Source organism: Bos indicus x Bos taurus, chromosome 6 (genome assembly GCF_003369695.1).
Source record: "Bos indicus x Bos taurus breed Angus x Brahman F1 hybrid chromosome 6, Bos_hybrid_MaternalHap_v2.0, whole genome shotgun sequence".
Taxonomy (NCBI): Eukaryota; Metazoa; Chordata; class Mammalia; order Artiodactyla; family Bovidae; genus Bos; species Bos indicus x Bos taurus.
In genome coordinates, this window is record NC_040081.1 from 71,708,902 (window position 1) to 71,727,868 (window position 18,967).

Genomic DNA, 18,967 nt, shown 5'->3' on the forward strand with positions numbered 1-18,967 from the left:
GTATTCACATATTCAAGTGTTATTGCTAGGCATTGTTACAGATCTTGGAGCTAGAACACTGAACACAAAACAGACAGAATTCCTCCCCTCATTCAGTGAGAAAGGGAGATGGACAATAACAGATAAGCACGTGTAATTAAAATTTGTTAGATGATGATAAACGTTAAAGAAAAAAGCAAAGCAATGAAAGGGAATGTGAAGTGTTGGGAATAGTTACTGTTTTAGATGGGGACCAGGGAAGGCCACATGGGAAAGTGATATTTCAGTAAAAATCTGAAGGAGGTAAGGGAGGATATCTGGGGAAATATTCCCCAGGCAAAGGGAGCAGCCAGTGCAAAACCCAAGACCACGTGTGCCTGGCCTCTTTGAGGCATAGGTCCATCGGGGCTGGAGGTGGGTGTGATGGTCCAATCATGTAGGGACTTTGTAGACCATTGTAGGGAATTTGGCTTTTACTCAGAGACATGTGAGAAACCGTCAGACGGTTTTGAGCAGAAGAGTGAGGGTGACTCGCTGCTGGGGGCAGTGGTGTAGTGAAGGAATTGGGGAAGTATACACAGGCAGGTCAACACGACGCTGCTGCTGTAATCTAGGAGTGAGACGATAGTAGTCAGGACTAGCCTGGGAGCATCAGAGCTGATAAGAGTGGTTGTGGTCCTGATGTTTTTTTTTTTTTTGGATTGATGTATTTTAAAAGTGTTACCAGTTAGCTGTCAGAAGAGAAAAATTAGGTTTGGAACAATTGTGGGAAGTGTGAGAAAGAGGATTCAATGATGACTCCTAAAGGTGATGACTTCCATCATTTTCGTCAACAACAAAAATCACCTGATGGAAAACTCTCCAAACACCCATTTTCAAAATATTCTTTTCAGAGTCAGTTTCCTTGAAAAGTAATTATTTACCACTCATTATTAAAGCCTCAACTGTATCAGAAAATTAAATGACAACTAGCTTATAACCTGGATCACTGTTTAGAAAAATTTTTGGAAAGATAAAAAGAATAAGCATGTTCTCTTTTTGTTTCTTCACCAAAAGCATATCTTTTGAAGCAAACAGTTGACAGTTGCTTTCACTGGAGCAGTCAGGATATTTTAGATCACATGTTTACTTGTAAAAGAACAAGTATAAGTCAAATTGGTATTGGACAAGTCTTGGTGTGATGGTGTGAAATAAGCAAGGAACCACTGTGTAGTATAAAAGATTTTCATGCTCAGTTCCATGTTATGACGAGATTGCACAATGATTCTACTAAATTAACAATGCCAGTGACATTCTGTAGCACTTGGTGTTTTTCTGGAGTCAACTTCTTTTCTGTAATAGCTTGCCTCTGAATGATGCAATGAATGCCTTTCACAGCTGGTGTTATCTTTTCCTGGACTCGTTTCTTTACTCCATCAATTTGTACAGGCTCTTCATAAAACAATTGTTTTTTTTAAAATTCAAGAAGTCATTTATTATTAGAATGTATATTTCTTCTGCCTTTCTTTCTTTAGTGGCTCACTAAAAAATATTTCTTTATAGATTTCATCATTGAGACAGTGTTTTCTGTATTTTCATCAATAGTATGATCCATTTTGCATCTCAAGTAGTTTAAAAATATTTCCTCAAATTTTCACCAACATTTTAACTATTGACTAAGAAATGAATTAGATTTATTGCCAATTTTTCATCTGTGCATTAATTATCAGAAAGTTATTAATACTGTTGGTTGATTTTTGTGTATCATTTATAAAATCATTTTATACAGAGGGAGGGAGAACAAATATTTCACAGATGATGTGTGACTTATCTTTTGTTTGAACATAATTATTACTAATATTGAGTATCATAGTGCCTTAGTATCAGGGGAAAATAGATTTGTATTCACATTTTGTAGACTTAATTGTAAAATGTCTTGCTAATCACACTGGCTTTATATTGTTGTTCATTGCCTTTTTAAGGCACTTAGAATGAAGTTCATTCTTAATGATCATGGATGTAAAGCAGTGTTTGAAATGCTCGTATTGACGGTTTCACATCTTGGAAGCTGAGGTTTCTTCAGGCCACCGTTGTTTTAACTTCACAGAGTTGCTGACAGAGAGCTCATCTTAGAAATTCTGGAACCTCCTTGTGTTTATTTCTGTTTTTCTCTATTTGTTTCTCTGTAAGGAATGAACACAGAAGTCTTACAGGCAAAATAGACCCTGTGTCTTTGGGACCAACAATAGGAAATAAGACTTAATCAGTGTGAAATCAGTGTGGTAGGGAGAAGATTTTTAGGTCATAGGGAGGGGGTGAAAGGCTTTGACTCTGCTTTTTGAGGACCAGCTGAAGGTTTAGTGTTACTAATCTTTTTCAAAGAACCGACTTTTTGCCTTTGTTGATTTTTCTCTACTCTTAATTGTTTTCTGTCTAGTTCATTAATTTTTTTTCTTATTGTTTATTTCCTCTTTCTTTCCTTGGATTTATTTCTTTGTTCTTTTTCTAATTCTTTGATATGGATATATAAATGATTGATTTCTAACCTTCTTTTAAAATATAGCTTAGCTTCACTTCACTAGTTTTTATTTGTCATCATTTTTTATTGCTTTAGTTAAATTTTTTCTAATTACTCTTGTGATTTCTTCTTTGACCTGTGCTATTTAATGTGTACTGCTTCATTTCCAAACATTTGAGAATTCTCTCGTTAGCATTTTTGTGTTGATTTCTAGCTTAATTGAAAACATGCTATTGTTGTTCAGAAGCTCAGTCACGTCCAACTCTTTGCAACCCCATGGACTGCAACACACCAGGCTTCCCTGTCCTTCACCATCTCATGCAGCTTGCTAAAACTCAAGTCTGTTGAGTCGGTGATGCCATCCAACCATCTCTTCCTCTGTCGTCCCCTTCTCCTCCTTCCTTCAGTCTTTCCCAGCATCAGGGTCTTTTCTAAAGAGTCAGCTCTTTGCATCAAGTGTTCAAAGTATTGGAGCTTCAGCTTCAGCATCGGTCCTTCCAATGAATATTCAGGATTTATTTCCTTTAGGATTGACTAAAGAAAACATGAAACATTGAAAACATGCTGTAATATATGTCAGGCTTCCCAGGTAGTTCGAATGGTAAAGAATCTGCCTGCAGTGGGGGAGACCTGGGTTCGATCCCCTGGAGAAGGGCATGGCAACCCACGCCAGTATTCTTGCCTGGAGAATTCCATGGACAAAGGATCCTGGTGGGCTCCACTCCACAGTGTCACAATGAGTCGGACACGACTGAGTGACTACTACTTTCACTTTAATATATGTCAATTAATCTTCAACGAATGTATTATGACAGTTTAATGAGAAAAAGAAAGTCTTTTCAACAAATGCTGTGGGAATAAGTTGGGGGAAAATGAACCACATACTCCTTCCTTAGACCACAAACAAAAATTATTTTGAGATAGGTCATAGGCATAAACATAAAGCTAAAACTGTAAAACTTCTTGGAAAAAAAGGTGAATATCTTTTAAACTTTGAAGCGGGGAAAGATTTCTTAAAGGATGCCAAAAGCACTAATGTAAAGAAAAAATGATAAATTAGGATTTATCAGCATTAAAAACTTGTGCTCATCAAAAGACTATTAGAAATTGAAGAGGCAAACCACAGGCTCAGAGAAAATATAAACAATACATGTGTCTGACAAAAGACTGGCATCGATATAAATTGAACTCCTATAAGTAATTTTAAAAAATCACAATTTGAAAATAATGGACTAAAGACTTGAACAGACACTGTGCAGAAAGATATGCAAAAAACTATAATTAGCCACCAAAGAAATGCATATCACGACCTCACACTGGAATGGCACAAACTAAAAGTCTGCTGACACCAAATGTTGATGAGTCTGTGTAAACTGGAACTCTCATGTGTTACTGATGGGAGTATAAAATGATACAGCTATTTGGGGAAAATGCTTGGCAGTTTCTTATAAGGTTACATTCACCAGTTCTATAACCTAGCATGTCCACTCCTAGGTATTTACCCAACAGGAATGAAAATATTTATTCGTAAAGAGACAGGTAAGAATATAATAGCTTTAGTCATAGTAGCCTCAAAATGGAAACAGCCAAATACCCATTTATGAGGGAATATATTAAAAAGTTATGATATTTTCACACAGTGGACTTATTGCTTAGCAATAAAGAAGGGTGAACTATTGATACACTCAACAGTGTAGATGAATCACAAGACATTCTGCTGAGTAAATAAAGCCAGTACATACTATATGTTTTTCTGGAACTCTCTTGCTTTTTCAATGATCCAGTGGATGTTGGCAATTTGATCTCTGGTTCCTCTGCCTTTTCTAAAACCAGCTTGAACATCTGGAAGTTCACGGTTCATGTATTGCTGAGGCCTGGCTTGGAGAATTTTGAGCATTACTTTACTAGCGTGTGAGATGAGTGCAATTGTGCAGTAGTTTGAGCATTCTTTGGCATTGCCTTTCTTTGGGATTGGAATGAAAACTGACCTTTTCCAGTCCTGTGGCCACTGCTGAGTTTGCCAAATTTGCTGGCATATGAGTGCAGCACTTTCACAGCATCATCTTCAGGATTTGGAATAGCTCAACTGGAATTCCATCATCTTCAGTAGCTTTATTCGTAGTAATGCTTCCTAAGGCCCACTTGACTTCACATTCCAGGATGTCTGGCTCTAGGTGAGTGATCACACCATTGTGATTATCTGGGTTGTGAAGATCTTTTTTGTACAGTTCTTCTATGTATTCTTGTCACCTCTTCTTAATATCTTCTGCTTCTGTTAGGTCCATACCATTTCTGTCTTTTATCGAGCCCATCTTTGCATGAAATGTTCCCTTGGTATCTCTAATTTTCTTGAAGAGATCTCTATAGTCTTTCCCATTCTATTGTTTTCCTCTATTTCTTTGCATTGATTGCTGAAGAAGGCTTTCTTATCTTTCCTTGCTATTCTTTGGAACTCTGCATTCAAATGGGTATATCTTTCCTTTTCTCCTTTGCTTTTCACTTCTCTTTTCACAGCTATTTGTAAGGCCTCCTCAGACAGCCATTTTACCTTTTTGCATTTCTTTTTCTTGGGGATGGTCTTGATCCCTGTCTCCTGTACAACGTCATGAACCTCCGTCCATAGTTCGTCAGGCACTCTATCTATCAGATCCAGTCCCTTAAATCTATTTCTCACTTCCACTGTATAATCATAAGGGATTTGATTTAGGTCATACTTGAATGGTCTAGTGGTTTTCCCCACTTTCTTCCATTTAAGTCTGAATTTGACAATAAGGAGTTCATGATCTGAGCCACAGTCAGTTCCTGGTCTTGTTTTTGCTGACTGTAGAGAGCTCCATCTTTGGCTGCAAGGAATATAATCAATCTGATTTCGGTGTCATCCATCTGGTGATGTCTATGTGTAGAGTCTTCTCTTGTGTTGTTGTAAGAGGGTGTGTTTGCTATGACCAGTGTGTTCTCTTGGCAAAACTCTATTAGCCTTTGCCCTGCTTCATTCTGTACTCCAAGGCAAGATTTGCCTGTTACTCCAGGTGTTTCTTGACTTTCTACTTTTGTATTCCAGTCCCCTATAATGAAAAGGACATCTTTTTTGCTTTATTGACTATGCCAAAGCCTTTGACTGTGTGGATCACAATAAACTGTGGAAAATTCTGAAAGAGATGGGAATACCAGACCACCTGACCTGCCTATTGAGAAACCTGTATGCAGGTCAGGAAGCAACTAGAACTGGACGTGGAACAATAGATTGGTTCCAAATAGGTAAAGGAGTATGTCAAGGCTTATCTTGTCACCCTGCTTATTTAACTTATATGCAGAGTACATCATGAGAAATTCTGGGTTGGAAGAAGCACAAGCTGGAGTCAAGGTTGCCAGGAAAAATATCAATAACCTCAGATATGCAGATGACACCACCCTTATGGCATAAAGTGAAGAAGAACTAAAGAGCCTCTTGATGAACGTGAAAGGGGAGAGTGAAAAAGTTGGCTTAAAGCTCAACGTTCAGAAAATTAAGATCATGGCATCTGGTCCCATCACTTCATGGGAAATAGATGGGGAAACAGTGGAAACAGTGGCTGACTTTATTTTGGGGGCTCCAAAATCACTGCAGATGGTGATTGCAGCCATGAAATTAAAAGACGCTTGCTCCTTGGAAGGAAAGTTATGTCCAACTTAGAATATTAAAAAGCAGAGACATTACTTCTTCAACAAAGGTCCATCTAGTCAAAGCTATGGTTTTTCCAGTAGTCATGTATGGATGTGAGAGTTGGACTATAAAGAAAGGTGAGTGCTGAAGGATTGATGCTTTTGAACTGTGGTGTTGGAGAAGACTCTTGAGAGTCCCTTGCACTGCAAGGAGATCCAACCAGTCCGTGGTAAAGGAGATCAGCCCTGGGTATTCATTGGAAGGACTGATGTTGAAGCTGAAACTCCAATACTTTGGCCACCTGATGCAAAGAGCTAACTCATTGGAAAAGACCCTGATGCTGGGAAAGATTGAGGGCAGGAGGAGAAGGGGAGAACAGAGGATGAGATGGTTGGATGGCATCACTGACTCAATGGACATGAGTTTGAGTGAACTCTGGGGGTTGGTGATGGACAGGGAGGCCTGGCATGCTGTAATTCGTGTGGTCTCAAAGAGTTGGACACGACTGAGTGACTGAACTAACTAACTAACTGACATACCATATGAGCCCATTTTTGTTTTTTAAAGCTCTAAAATAGGCAAAACTAATCTCTGGTAATAGCAATGAGAACAGTGCTTGCCTTTGGGATGTGGAGATTGATTAAAAGTCACCTGAGGGAACTTTCTGGAATGATGGAAAGCCTCTGTATTTTTATTTTGTTATTGCACAATTTGATTTCTTTGTCAAAATGTATCAAACTATACACTTAAAACCAGTGTTTTACTGAATGTAAATTTTACTTTAACTTAAAAAATGATATTATTTTTGTAGTTTCCTGTGAATCTATTTTACTTCAAAATAATAGGTTCAGAAAAGTACTCTATCGTTTCCATTTGTTGAAATTTCTTGAAACTTTTGTGATCCACATGTGGTTAATTTCCATAAACGTTAATGTGTGTTCTTTAAGCACTATGTAATCACAGTTGTTGAGTGCAGTTTTCACTCTTTTTTTCTTGAAAGAGAAATTGTTGCCTAGTAATTGTTGAATGAATATAGGACTTTATGTATAAGCTTCCGTGATACATAATGGCTCAGTGGGTAAAGAATCCACTTGCAATGCAGAAGACACAGGAGACTCTGGTTTGATCCCTGGGTGGGGAAGATCCCCTCGAGGAGGAAATGGCAATCCACTCCAGTATTCTTGCCTGGAAAATTCCATGGACAGAGGAGCCTGGCAGGCTACAGTCCTTAGGGTTGCCAAGAGTCAGACATGACTGGGTGACTAAGTATCCACATGTATAAAAAGTCATAGATGCTATGGATGATGGTATCTTTCTCCAAAGGCTTACATTTGCTTCTGATAGGCAGTTGGAGTAACACAGACCTCTTTAATCTAATGAGGGACTGAACTGATTGAAGGCTTCAGTTGTATTTTTAAGGCCTTCATTCTAGGATGTAGCCCTTCGCAGCTGCTGCTGCTGCTGCTGTCTCTTCAGTCGTGTCCGACTCTGTGCGACCCCATAGACAGCAGCCTACCAGGCTCCTCCGTCCGTGGGATACTCCAGGCAAGAGCACTGGAATGGGGTGCCATTGCCCTCTCCGAAGCTGTAGCCCTTTAAAGCATCCTAACTGAAAGCGTGGGATATTGACCTGGACTTTTCCTTTATCAGTGGGCCCTGAACTCTACTTTTCATTCCTCCAACATCATTGAACTATCAAATGCGCTGTTTAACTCCCCAGCCTCTTAGCTGCTGTTTTCTGCTTGGTTTACATTGTCGATCAATAAGCAAATGCTTAGAGAGAAAGAATGTGGAATTTGCTTCTCTGGACTTCCTTTTACTTTGGGGTCTCCTCAACCTTGTCAGCCTATTAAAAGATGTCCTCACTTCCTGTTGTCTATAAGCAGCTGCTTGGCTTCTCAGTAGTTTTGTCCTGCGCCTCTTAAAGATCAGTAGATTTCAAGGGCTTCCCTGGTCGCTCAGTGGTAAAGAATCCTCCAACCAATGCAGAAGACACAGGTTTGATCCCTGATCCAGGAATATCCCACATGCTCCAGGGCAGCTAAGCTCATGTGCCACAACTATTGAGCCTGTGCTCTAGAGCCAGGAGCCTCAACTGTTGAGTCCATGTGTCTCAACTACTGAAGCCCACATGCTCTAGAGCTGTGCTCTGCAGCAAGAGTAGCCCTTGCTCACTGCAACTAGAGAATTAGCCAGCAACGAAGACCCAGCACAAAATAATAAGTAAAATAAATGAAGAAGTAAAAAAAAAAAAAAAAAACAGTAGATTTCTTCAGAGGAAAAGTAGTACCTCATTTTTATTTCCCTTCTCCCTAAGTTCTTGCCCTCCCATGTCCTGTCTGCCTTGGTAGTACTCCAGTACCTTCCAATAGCCTTTAAAAATAATTCCGTCTAGCTTTTCTAGCTGTTTCAATGAAAGTTGGTCTGATACAAGCTTTCCCTCTTAGCCATAACTGGGAATCCTTCTCTAAGCCCACACTGTGAACTCCTCCCAGTGGCCATTGTCATCCTGAGAATTGAAGCAATTTCTTTCTGTGTCATTGCCCCAGAATGTTGTCTTCTTTTCCTGGGGTTTGTGAAGGGCATATATAAACCTGGAGTTGTTCCTGAACATTTCTCACCTCCTTTCCAGTCAACATCTCCAGTCATTAAGTCATTTCCCTTCCAGTGTATTTAAAGGGATTGTGGGTGCCCTACTCACAGGGAGCCCATTAACCTAGTTAACGCTGCAGTTGGTACTTGAATAAAAAGGTGCCCTCATTATTTCTAGGGAAGGAAATAGTCTAATGATTACTGCCTTCACGAGACTGAATTTGTGTCTTCTAGCTCCTTGAATTTTAGCTGAATTACCATGAAAAATAAACATGAGAATTCTGTGTATAAGAAGGATGGGAGCCTCAATATTCACGAACATGATCCTTTCAGCCTCTTCGAAAGTGGAAACAGTTTATAATAAGTGCTTTTAAGGCCTTAGAATAAATTTAGGCTAAAGAATGCAAATTTAATATCACTAAACCTAATTGGAAATCTCAACAAAAAAAACAAGCAATAAAAAAACCTGTTTTGTAATGACTTTTGCCAGGGAATGGAAAAGAGATTCATTTTAAAGATGTCTTCAGAGAGAACTGAAGATATAAAGCTCATGATTTTTTTTTTTCAACAGGTCACAAGAGCAGTGATTCCCAGGCTTTCTCAACAATGTACCCTATTTCTGGGCACACTTACCACTGAGGATAAATTCTTCTTTTTACAAGAAGAAAATTTTGGAGAAGAGCTATCTACAAGGAAAGGACGTATAGCTATTCAGAGAGGTAAGTGATTTGTTTAGAGGATGGGGAAAGAAGTAGCTCACAAAGAAAATACTAAAGAATATTTCATTTATTGTGAGTGGGACTTGACATGGATGGTATGCATTTCACTAAATATCAAGTAAAAAGATCCTTGTCATTGATGGTCTTCTAATTCTAGATTTAATTATCAGTTCTTTTACTCACCATCTGTGTAAATTTGGACAAGTCATTTAAATTCTCAGAGCTCCAGTTCTTTTATCTGTAAGAAAAAATTTCATATGAAAATGCTTTGCCAATGGGAGAGTATAATATAAAAATAAAACTGTTATTGTTTATTGTTAATTACTATTATCTGCTGCTGTTATAAAATTCTATGGAATAAGTTAGCGGCCCTGTGTCTCATGGTACATTTGGTCTGTTGAGCTTGGTACTGTAAACTGAGGGCTTTGTCCTGAGTGCCTGGAATGGAAGGCATTTCACACCTGCCCCCCAGTAAAAACAGCATCATACCGTTCTTTCAACTGCTGGTATCTGTCACCTACTTTTAGAAACTTGGAGGAAAGGGTGGAAGTTAAAGACAAGATCAAAGATGAGAAAATAACTACCTGTATTATTTGTTACAACAAGCATTATATTCAGTGTTGTTTAATGCATACACCAAGCCTTGGAAAGTGGATGTTATATCTACCATGACATTTTTTCTCAAGAGACAGGATTCCTTAGGGAATTGCTTAAAAGCAGATAAAAACCATTTGGTTTTATGATGATTGGGGAGATATTGGATGGAAGGAACTTGAAGTTCTTAATTTTTTCTAATGTTTTTGATGACAGGTACAGTTTCTATAATGACAAAGTGCCTAATTAAGAATAAATAATGGATTAACAAAATCTTTGTTGAGCATGTCTTATGAATTAGGTACTATTCTAGGTGCTAATTCCCATCATGAATGAAACAGGTGAAGATCCCTGCCCTCATGGAGCCTATTCTAGCATGGAGAGAAACAAATAATAAATAATGTACACAATAGAGAAATAAATTAAGAGTAATCAGGATATTAGAAGCCAGTAAGAATATGGAAAAAAGAAAAAGCAGAGCCAGGTAAGGGGAAGTGGAAATATGTTGGGTGGGTAGGAAAATAGATTTCGGGGTTAAGTGAGGTGGAGGAAAGACAGGAATTCTGGGATTAGCCCTGGTGTGTTCCAAGTGGAGAAGGAGCTAATATGAAGCTCCTGACAAGGGAACATGGTGATGTCCCAGACATTGCCAGGAGGCCTGTGAGCTAGAATAGAGTGGGTGGGAGAGAGAGTAGCAATGTCAGCTCTAGAGGAAATAATGTCATTTCCTCGGTTTAGGTACATAAGAAAAGTTACCTTGTCTTCTTCTTGTCTCTCTGGTTTATTCTAAGTCTTTCCTCTGCAATTAAAATACACACACGCACAATAAGTAAACTGTACCTCCACCACTGTATCAGTTTCCGAGTGTTGCTATAACAAAAGACCACAAACGGGTGGCTTAAAACAACAGAAATTTATTGTCTTTTGGTTCTGCGAAAGTCCCAAATGAAGGTAGGGTCATGCTCCCTCCCATGGGATGGAAGGGTGTCATGGTGGTGGCAGTCACTGGCTGGCGTTCCATGGCCTGAACTGCATCACTCCAGTCTCTGCCTCTGTAGGCATGTGACATACTCCCTAAATGTTTGCGTCTTCCCTTGGTGGTCCTTTCTTTTTAAGGAATCCAGACATTAAGAGTCTAACCCATGAGTCTACAGTCTCTGGGATCCAATGCCTGATGATCTGAGGCAGAGCTGGTGTAATAATACTACTAGAAATAAAGTACACAATAAATGAAATGTGCTTGAGTCAATCCTGAAACCATCCTCCCCACCCACCATGGTTCATGGAAAAGTTGTCTTCTATGAAACCAGTCCCTGGTGCCAGAAAGACTGGGTACTGCTCTAGTATGACGCCGTCTTAACTATGACATCAGCAATCACCCTATTACCAAATAAGTCCACATTCTGAGGTACTGGGGGTTAGGAATTCAATACATGCTTTGGGGGGACACATTCAACCATAACAGCACCTTAAATAATGTGTAATACTCATTATTATTCCCATCTTGCAAGTAGAGAAACAGGCTCAGAAAGCTTAAATGACTTGGCCAAGGTCAGAGCCAGTACGCAGAAGAGCCTGGTCAGTGCTATTTTTATCATGGACATATCAGTGCTTTTATCAGTGCAATTTTACCATGCTGTGACAGTGACGTAAGGATGGAGGTGACAGAGCACTGCGCAGGTCGAGGGCAGGAATTACACACATACGCACATTGTGGTCCTCATCCCTACTGCTTAACCCTAAGATAGCTCACAATTAATACTCTACCTCAGCATTCCTGTCAACGGGAAAATAGGTGCCCCTCCATAGCCCACTCCCCATTTTGCATTTCATTCCATAGCATGATAAACATAGGAAACAGATGCTTTTTCCCTCCTTCAGGATTTTTTCCCAGGAAAATATTGTTACAATTTCTGTGGCACGTAGAACATTTTGTGACAGGACCGCATGTTTTTTTCTCACAAAACAAAGGAAAAAAAAATACAACTCTCTGAGTCAGTTGGCATATTGCAATAAAATTAGGGGATTTTGAAAGCATTTAATATATTTTGCTTTCTCATTATATTTAAGCATTTCTTCTTGACATAAAGCTTATCTAGCCATTGGTAAGCCTGAAATCAACTCTAGAACCTTGTTTATGCTCAGTCTTAAGACTAAGGGAAACACCAAGAAAAAGAAGGATACAGCAAAACTGAACGGAACGCTTTTCCACGATGAGTCACAGTGAGCAGTGACATTGCTATGGAACCAAACTCGGGTCCACTCACCTTGTGCAGTAAAGCAAATCTCACACCAGGTTCTCATGAGGGGAAATACAGCATTTATTGTAGGGCACCAAGCAAGGAGAACAGGCAGCTCGTGGTCGAAAGACCTGAACTCCCTGGCAGCTTTTCAGAAGGGATTTTAAAAGCAGCGTGAAGGCAGGGACCCCAGGGTATGTGATCAGCACACAATTCTCGGATTGGTTGGCATCAAGATGGAGTTTCATTGGTCGGCATCAAGCTTTATTAGCCTTTTGGTTTCAACTGGTCTGGGGTCTATGTTCTTGTGGTCAGTTTTCATCTGGAGCTTCCTGTAAAAACAACCTAGGAACCTGTATCAGGCCTTTATCTGTATCTTTCAGGGAACCTTCAGTTTGATGAGTCTGCAATGTGTCAGATTTATATTCTAAATTATTAGCAATTTCCTGGCCCAACAGCTCTTCTTTGTTTCTATATCTTCACATTTCCTTATCATTAACTCTTGAGTTAGCCTTTAGAGACTCAAGGGAGGCCTGGGAGACTAAAGCAAAAGCCTTTTACTTCAAAGTACAGGTACACAGGGGCTTTTTTAGGGTTTCCACTTTTTTTTGATACTCCTCAATCTTGAGGGGAACAGGTTCGGGAAAAGAAAGGAAGCAAAGTTTTGGATAAAGGGGTTAATCATAAACTCAGCAGAGAAACTCAGTTTTGGGGGGACTTGGTTTCAACATCCCCTGGCCAGGCTGAACACATGAAGTCTTCAGAGGCAGGGGTCCCAGAGGAATGTCTAAATTGTGGTCTAGGAAATCCAATGTTCAAGGCTAAGCAATAAGTCTAGGAGATGAGACCAAACTGTGGTTGAAAAAAAGAAGTCATAAGGTCAAAAGATCAGAGCTGTATCAACAAGTCTAGTGGGAGACTAACTGAGTGGTTTAGAAAATTGATCGGGTGAGCATTAGGGAGGCCTGATATTCTATGGGCCTAACTGCACGGGGTGGGGCCCCAAGAAGGAAGTTGTTGGGTAAGACTGGGCAGTCCCATACCTGCTTTTCCCAAATATGATCAGTAGCTGGTTTTTTTTGTTGTTACATAGTCTACAAGTTTCTTTTCAAATTCCCTGCTTTTTACCTCAACTCAGTATTTTTATTCCCCCTACATTCTGGGACTTTTCTTTCCATTTAACAGCCGACTGCTTTGGATCTGTGTGTGGAAGCATATGTTCTTCTTAGTATCAGAAAGAAGTGGGGGAAAACTGCCTTTCTGCCAAAAATGCTTCTGCTGTTGCTGCTGTTAAGTTGCTTCAGTCGTGTCCGACTCTGTGCGACCCCATAGATGGCCTCCTACCAGGCTCCTCTCTGTCCCTGGGGTTCTCCAGGCAAGAACACTGGAGTGGGTTGCCATTTCCTTCTCCAAAGATGCTTCTACTCTTTGTTAAAATTGATTATCTGTGATCCTGAAAGTGTGTGGAAAGAGCAGTGTCTTCATATTTTGATACTAAATGAAAATGACCCCTGGCCTTTGATGTCACCACCACAGAAAGCCACTCCCCAGAGCACTGCTTGGTCACACAGTTCTGGCAGGGGGCAGAGGGCTCATGAACACAGGGGCACCCGGTCCACTTGTGATTCTCCAGCCACACAGGTAACTGCAGGTGAACAGTTGCTGCTCTTCCTGCAGCTGCTGCTGCTGCTGGTGATGATGATGAAGGACCGAGCAAGTCAGGGGTCAATAATTAAAATTACTTCCCTGAAACAGACATTATGGCAAAACACTGGAGTTTCTATAAGAAAGACTAAAGGGTGACAAACACTAGAAATGACTCTTTGCAACCCCCTGGACTGTAGACCGCCAGGCTCCTCTATCCACGGGATTCTCCAGGCAAGAATACTGGAGTTGGTAGCCATTCCCTTCTCTAGGGGGTCTTCCCAATGCAGGGATTGAACCCAGGTCTCCTGCATTGCAGGCAGATTCTTTATCATCTGAGCCACCAGGCTCTAGGGGTTTTCCTGTGCTAGCTATGTCATATAAAGGGAATCATGCAATATTCTTTCTGTGTCTGGTGAAGCATTTGTTTTCTGTTACAAGTCATTTATTTCTTTCAGTCTGCTCCTAGCATTGCCCTTGGATAGCTGAAATGCTCTGGGAAAATTAAAATCTCTAATTAGGACCTAAGAAGACCTCTTCGGAAATATCTACTTCACTTTGGTTGCTGGTGAGCTAATGAGACAAGTAACAGTTGAGAATGAAGTTACTGACTTTGCAAGGGTATGAAGAATTGGACTTTACCTTATTCACGTCTATCTTGAGGCTCGGTCCCTTCCAGCAGCATCTCCAGTTTATGTCTTGTGTAGTGGTCTGGACACCAATTTATCCCATTATCCAAATGAACCTGTAATTGATATTTTGGCATCAGGATACTAGAGATTATATTGCTGGCCTGAACAACAAAGCATAGTTTCCCCCCAGGGAGTAAAATGATACTAGCTGTTGAAGACGAAAATTTGAGAAATACTTTACACTCTCCTCTCTTAGGGAGGCTGCTCATCCTCCCTCCTCTCTTCCCTCCCTGATGAAATAGAGGCTGCCCAAGAGGGCTTTGGGATGCAGACAGAAGAGGCTTGAAATAAGATGCCTCTCTCCATCTGCCGGACGTAATCCAAGATGAGCTGCACAGATGAAGCTGGCAGAGAAATGGGGAACCGGATGGCAGACAAGGTTCTAAGGGGACGAAAATCCCAGCTAAATCCTTTTGTGGGAGCAAAAGAGCCGGCTGGTCTAATAATGCGGAATCCAAGAAATAAATTGATGTGGTGCTAGTGGTTTATCGAATGAAATTTCTTTTCTGTAGACCCCCTGGGGGTGTTACTAATGTGTTCTGTGGGATGACAGTTAAATATGGGACAAATGATGACTTGTCTGCACCAAGTGGTGATTATCATTTACTGTTTTATGTGCTAGGTGAGATTGAATCATTGCCTGCCTGCTCTGAAATATCTCTTCCGGGAGCCTGAAAATTCCACTTTAGAGTAGCTGAATGGATTTGATAGGGTCCAGCAATGACAGGGATGGGGTGGAGCATTTTTGTTGATTCCCGCTCCCTTCTCTCCCTCCCCATCTCTCCTCTCTCCCCATCTCCCTCCCTTCATTAACCTGTAAGGAACTTGTTATAAACCAGACCTTGTGCTGAGGGCTTTTGTTGTTGTTCTTCAGTCCAACTCTTTGTGACCGTATGGACTGCAGCACGCCAGGCTTCCCTGTTATTCACCATTTCCTGGAGCTTTCTCAAACTCATGTCCATTGAGTTGATGATGCCATCCAACCATCTCATCCTCTGTCACCCTCTTCTCCTGCCCTCAGTCTTTCCCAGCATCAGGGTCTTTTCCAGTGAGTGGGCTCTTCGCATCAAGTGGCCAAAGTTTTGGAGCTTCAGCTTCAGCATCTGTCCTTCTAATGAATATTCAGGGTTGATTTCCTTTTGGATTGACTGGTTTGATCTGCTTGCTGTCCAGGGAACTCTCAAGAGCCTTTTCCAGCACCACAATTCGAAAGCATCAATTCTTTGGTGCTGTGCCTTCTTTATGGTCCAACTCTCATATCTGCACATGACTACTGGAAAAGCCATAGCTTTGACTATACAAACCTTTGTTGGCAAAGTGATGTCTCTGCTTTTTAATATGCTGTCTAGGTTTGCCATAGCTTTCTTCCAAGGAACAAACATATTTTAAGGGCTGCTGCTGCTGCTACTGCTGCTATGTCGCTTCAGTCATGTCCGACTATGTGCGATCCCACAGACGGCAGGCCACCAGGCTCCCCCGTCTCTGGAATTCTCCAGGGAAGAACACTGGAGTGGGTTGCCATTTCCATCTCCAATGCATCAAAGTGAAAAGTGAAAGTGAAGTCGCTCAGTCGTGCCGGACTCTTAGCGACCCCATGGACCGCAGCCTACCAGGCTCCTCCGTCATGGGATTTTCCAGGCAAGAGTACTGGAGTGGGGTGCCATTGCCTTCTCCAGTAAGGATGTGAAATGAGACCCTGCCACCCAGGAGTTCCTGGTCACTCCCTTTTTGTTTTCTCTCTTTTGCTTCCTGTTCTTCTACTGTTAAAGAGAACTGTAAGCAGCTGTGTATTTGTCCATCTCTCATAGTAGGAAGTAGCTGCCAAAGGCCAGAGTCCTTCCTGCCTTTGAGCCTTTGAATCTATTGATAGCATTGCCCTAGCAGAAATTTATTGAATTGAATTCAGATATGTAAATAGATAACTGGATAAAATACAGTTAGTGACATTTGAGTGAATTTTGCACAGTGCTTGGAAGCACATGGGGCAGAGTCCACAGCTGCCAAAGGCAGCCAGCGGGCCTCCTGGAGGCGTCACTGGAGCTGTCTTGAAAGATGAGAAGGTGTTTGCCAGACAAACAAGCGGGGTGCCCAGTCTCCTGAGGTCTCACCTGCGTGAATGTTTCTTGGGAGGTGATCCTCTAATCCTGCCCTTTTCTTTCTTTAATGAAATTTCAAACGAAGTAAGTGATTCTGCTTGATTTGCCAGTAGCTTTGGATCAAGTCTGGGATTAAGTATGGGCTTCCCTGGTGTCTCAGTGGGAAAGAATCCACCTGCCAAGAGACACGAGTTCAGTCCCTAGGTTGGGAGATCGCCTGGAGAAGGAAATGACAAATCACTCCAGTATTCTTGTCTGGAGAATTCCATGGACAGAGGAGCCTCTTGGGCTATAGTCCACGTGGTCACAAAGCGTCGGACGCGGCTGAGTGACTAAACAACAACTGAAAGAGTACCGGTGCCTTTCCAGAAGGTGACAAAGCTGGTTTCTTCTAGGGCCTAAAGCCCCTCTCCCCCCAAAAAAAAGAAAAGTCTGTTGATTTCCTCACCCCTAAAATGCAACCTGCTTTCATCTTCCTTTTCCTTATTGAAATATTAAATATTCAAAATTTCGTTTCCTAAACGAGTTTGATTTGGAGCCAGGATTTCACTCCAATGATCCTTTCACCCTTGCAGCAAACACACCCAGAGAATGCCTATACTGCTCTGGAGTGGACACTTACAGAGACCCAACAGGGAGAGACTTTCTGCTCCTGAAGAGCCTAATGTTGTGCTTAATCACTCAGTCGTGTCCAACTCTTTGCAACCCCATGGACTATAGCCCGCCAGGCTCCTCTGTCCATGGGATTCTCCAAACAAGAATACTGCAGTGGGTTGTCATGCCCTCCTCCAGGGGTTCTTCCCAACCTAGGGATCGAACCCAGGTCTCCCACATTGCAGGTGGATTCTTCACTGTCTGCGCCACCAGGGAAGCCCAGAATCCACACCAAACAAGAAGCGAACATCAGCACAGAAGTGCTCCTCTTCTGCCCTTTACTATTAAAGCGGAGTCTTCCTTGCACACAGAGTTGACATTGACACTTTTTGACATAACTGACTCTAATCCTGAAGTTTTAAAAATTAATTTCTTTTTTTGCTACACTGTGTGGCTTGTAGGATATTATTTCCCTGACCAGGGATCGAACCCAGGCCCTCAGCAGTGAGAGGGCAGTGTTAAACACTGGACCACCAGAGACATCCCTGAACTGAAATTTAGAAGTTTCAAGGCCCAGGGAACAGTGAAGAGAACCATATTCACCACCAGAAGATTTACCAGAAGAGCATCTTTAGTCCAAACTTCACTGGCATATATTTTAAGAAACCTCGGAAAGTCCTTTCTATGCAGAAAAATACCCCCCAAAAGGAGCGTTTACCCAAAAGGAGCATTTATTATTTGGTTATATATATTCATGTATTTTAAGAGCCTGTATCATTTTATTTTCATTTATCTATGATAAATTTCAGTGTGTTGTAGAACTTAAGAATTTTCCTAGGACTGGAACCCCAATGTATAATTCTGATGATTTCACAGATGAGAATGTCACTTACTGGAACCCCAATTTATAATTCTGATGATTACACAGATGAGGATGTCACTTAGCAAAGCCCGTCTTGTCTTCCCCATGTAGTTCCTTTTTAAAAATATTTATCTTTGGTTGCACTGGGTCTTTGTTGCTGTGCGTGCACTTTCTCTAGTCGCTGTGTAAGTTCACTGCAGTGGCTTCTCGAATATTGCCGAGCATAGACTCTAGAGCAAAGGCTCAGTAGTTACAGCACACGTGGGCTTAGTTGTCCTGCGGCATGTGGAATCTTCCTGGACCGAACCTGTGTTCCCTACATTGGAAGGCAGATTCTTTACCACTGGACCACCAGGAAAGTCCCTTATGTAATTCTTGCGTTGGGCTGCATTGCAGGCAGATGCTTTACCGTCTGAGCCACCAGGGAAGCTTTATTATAGGGAAGGTTGCTCACCCAAACTTCCCTCTTTTCTCTTGCTTTTCCAGTCATCAGCCTAGCTGTGCTTCAGTTCACTTCAGTTCAGTTCAGCCACTCAGTCATGTCTGACTCTTTGCGACCCCATGAATTGCAGCATGCCAGGCTTCCCTGTCCATCACCAACTCCTGGAGTTTACCCAAACTCATGTGCATCGAATCAGTGATGCCATCCAGCCATCTCATCCTCTGTCATCCCCTTCTCCTCGTGCCCTCAATCCCTCCCAGCTTCAGGGTCTTTTCCATGAGTCAACTCTTTGCATCAGGTGGCCAAAGTATTGGAGTTTCAGCTTCAGCATCAGTCCTTCCAATGAACACCCAGGACTGATCTCCTTTAGGAT

At 41.4% G+C, this 18,967-nt stretch overlaps 1 protein-coding gene across 2 annotated transcripts in view; it reads left to right on the top strand.

The window, feature by feature from the left end:
- KIAA1211 (KIAA1211 ortholog) overlaps positions 1-18,967 on the top strand; it is a 277,640-nt gene that overhangs the window by 139,092 nt on the left and 119,581 nt on the right. For both annotated transcript variants that reach the window (XM_027544551.1, XM_027544552.1), the window contains exon 2: positions 9,283-9,430. The gene's annotated coding sequence lies outside the window, so the exon portion shown is untranslated. The remainder of the gene's footprint in view (positions 1-9,282; positions 9,431-18,967) is intronic.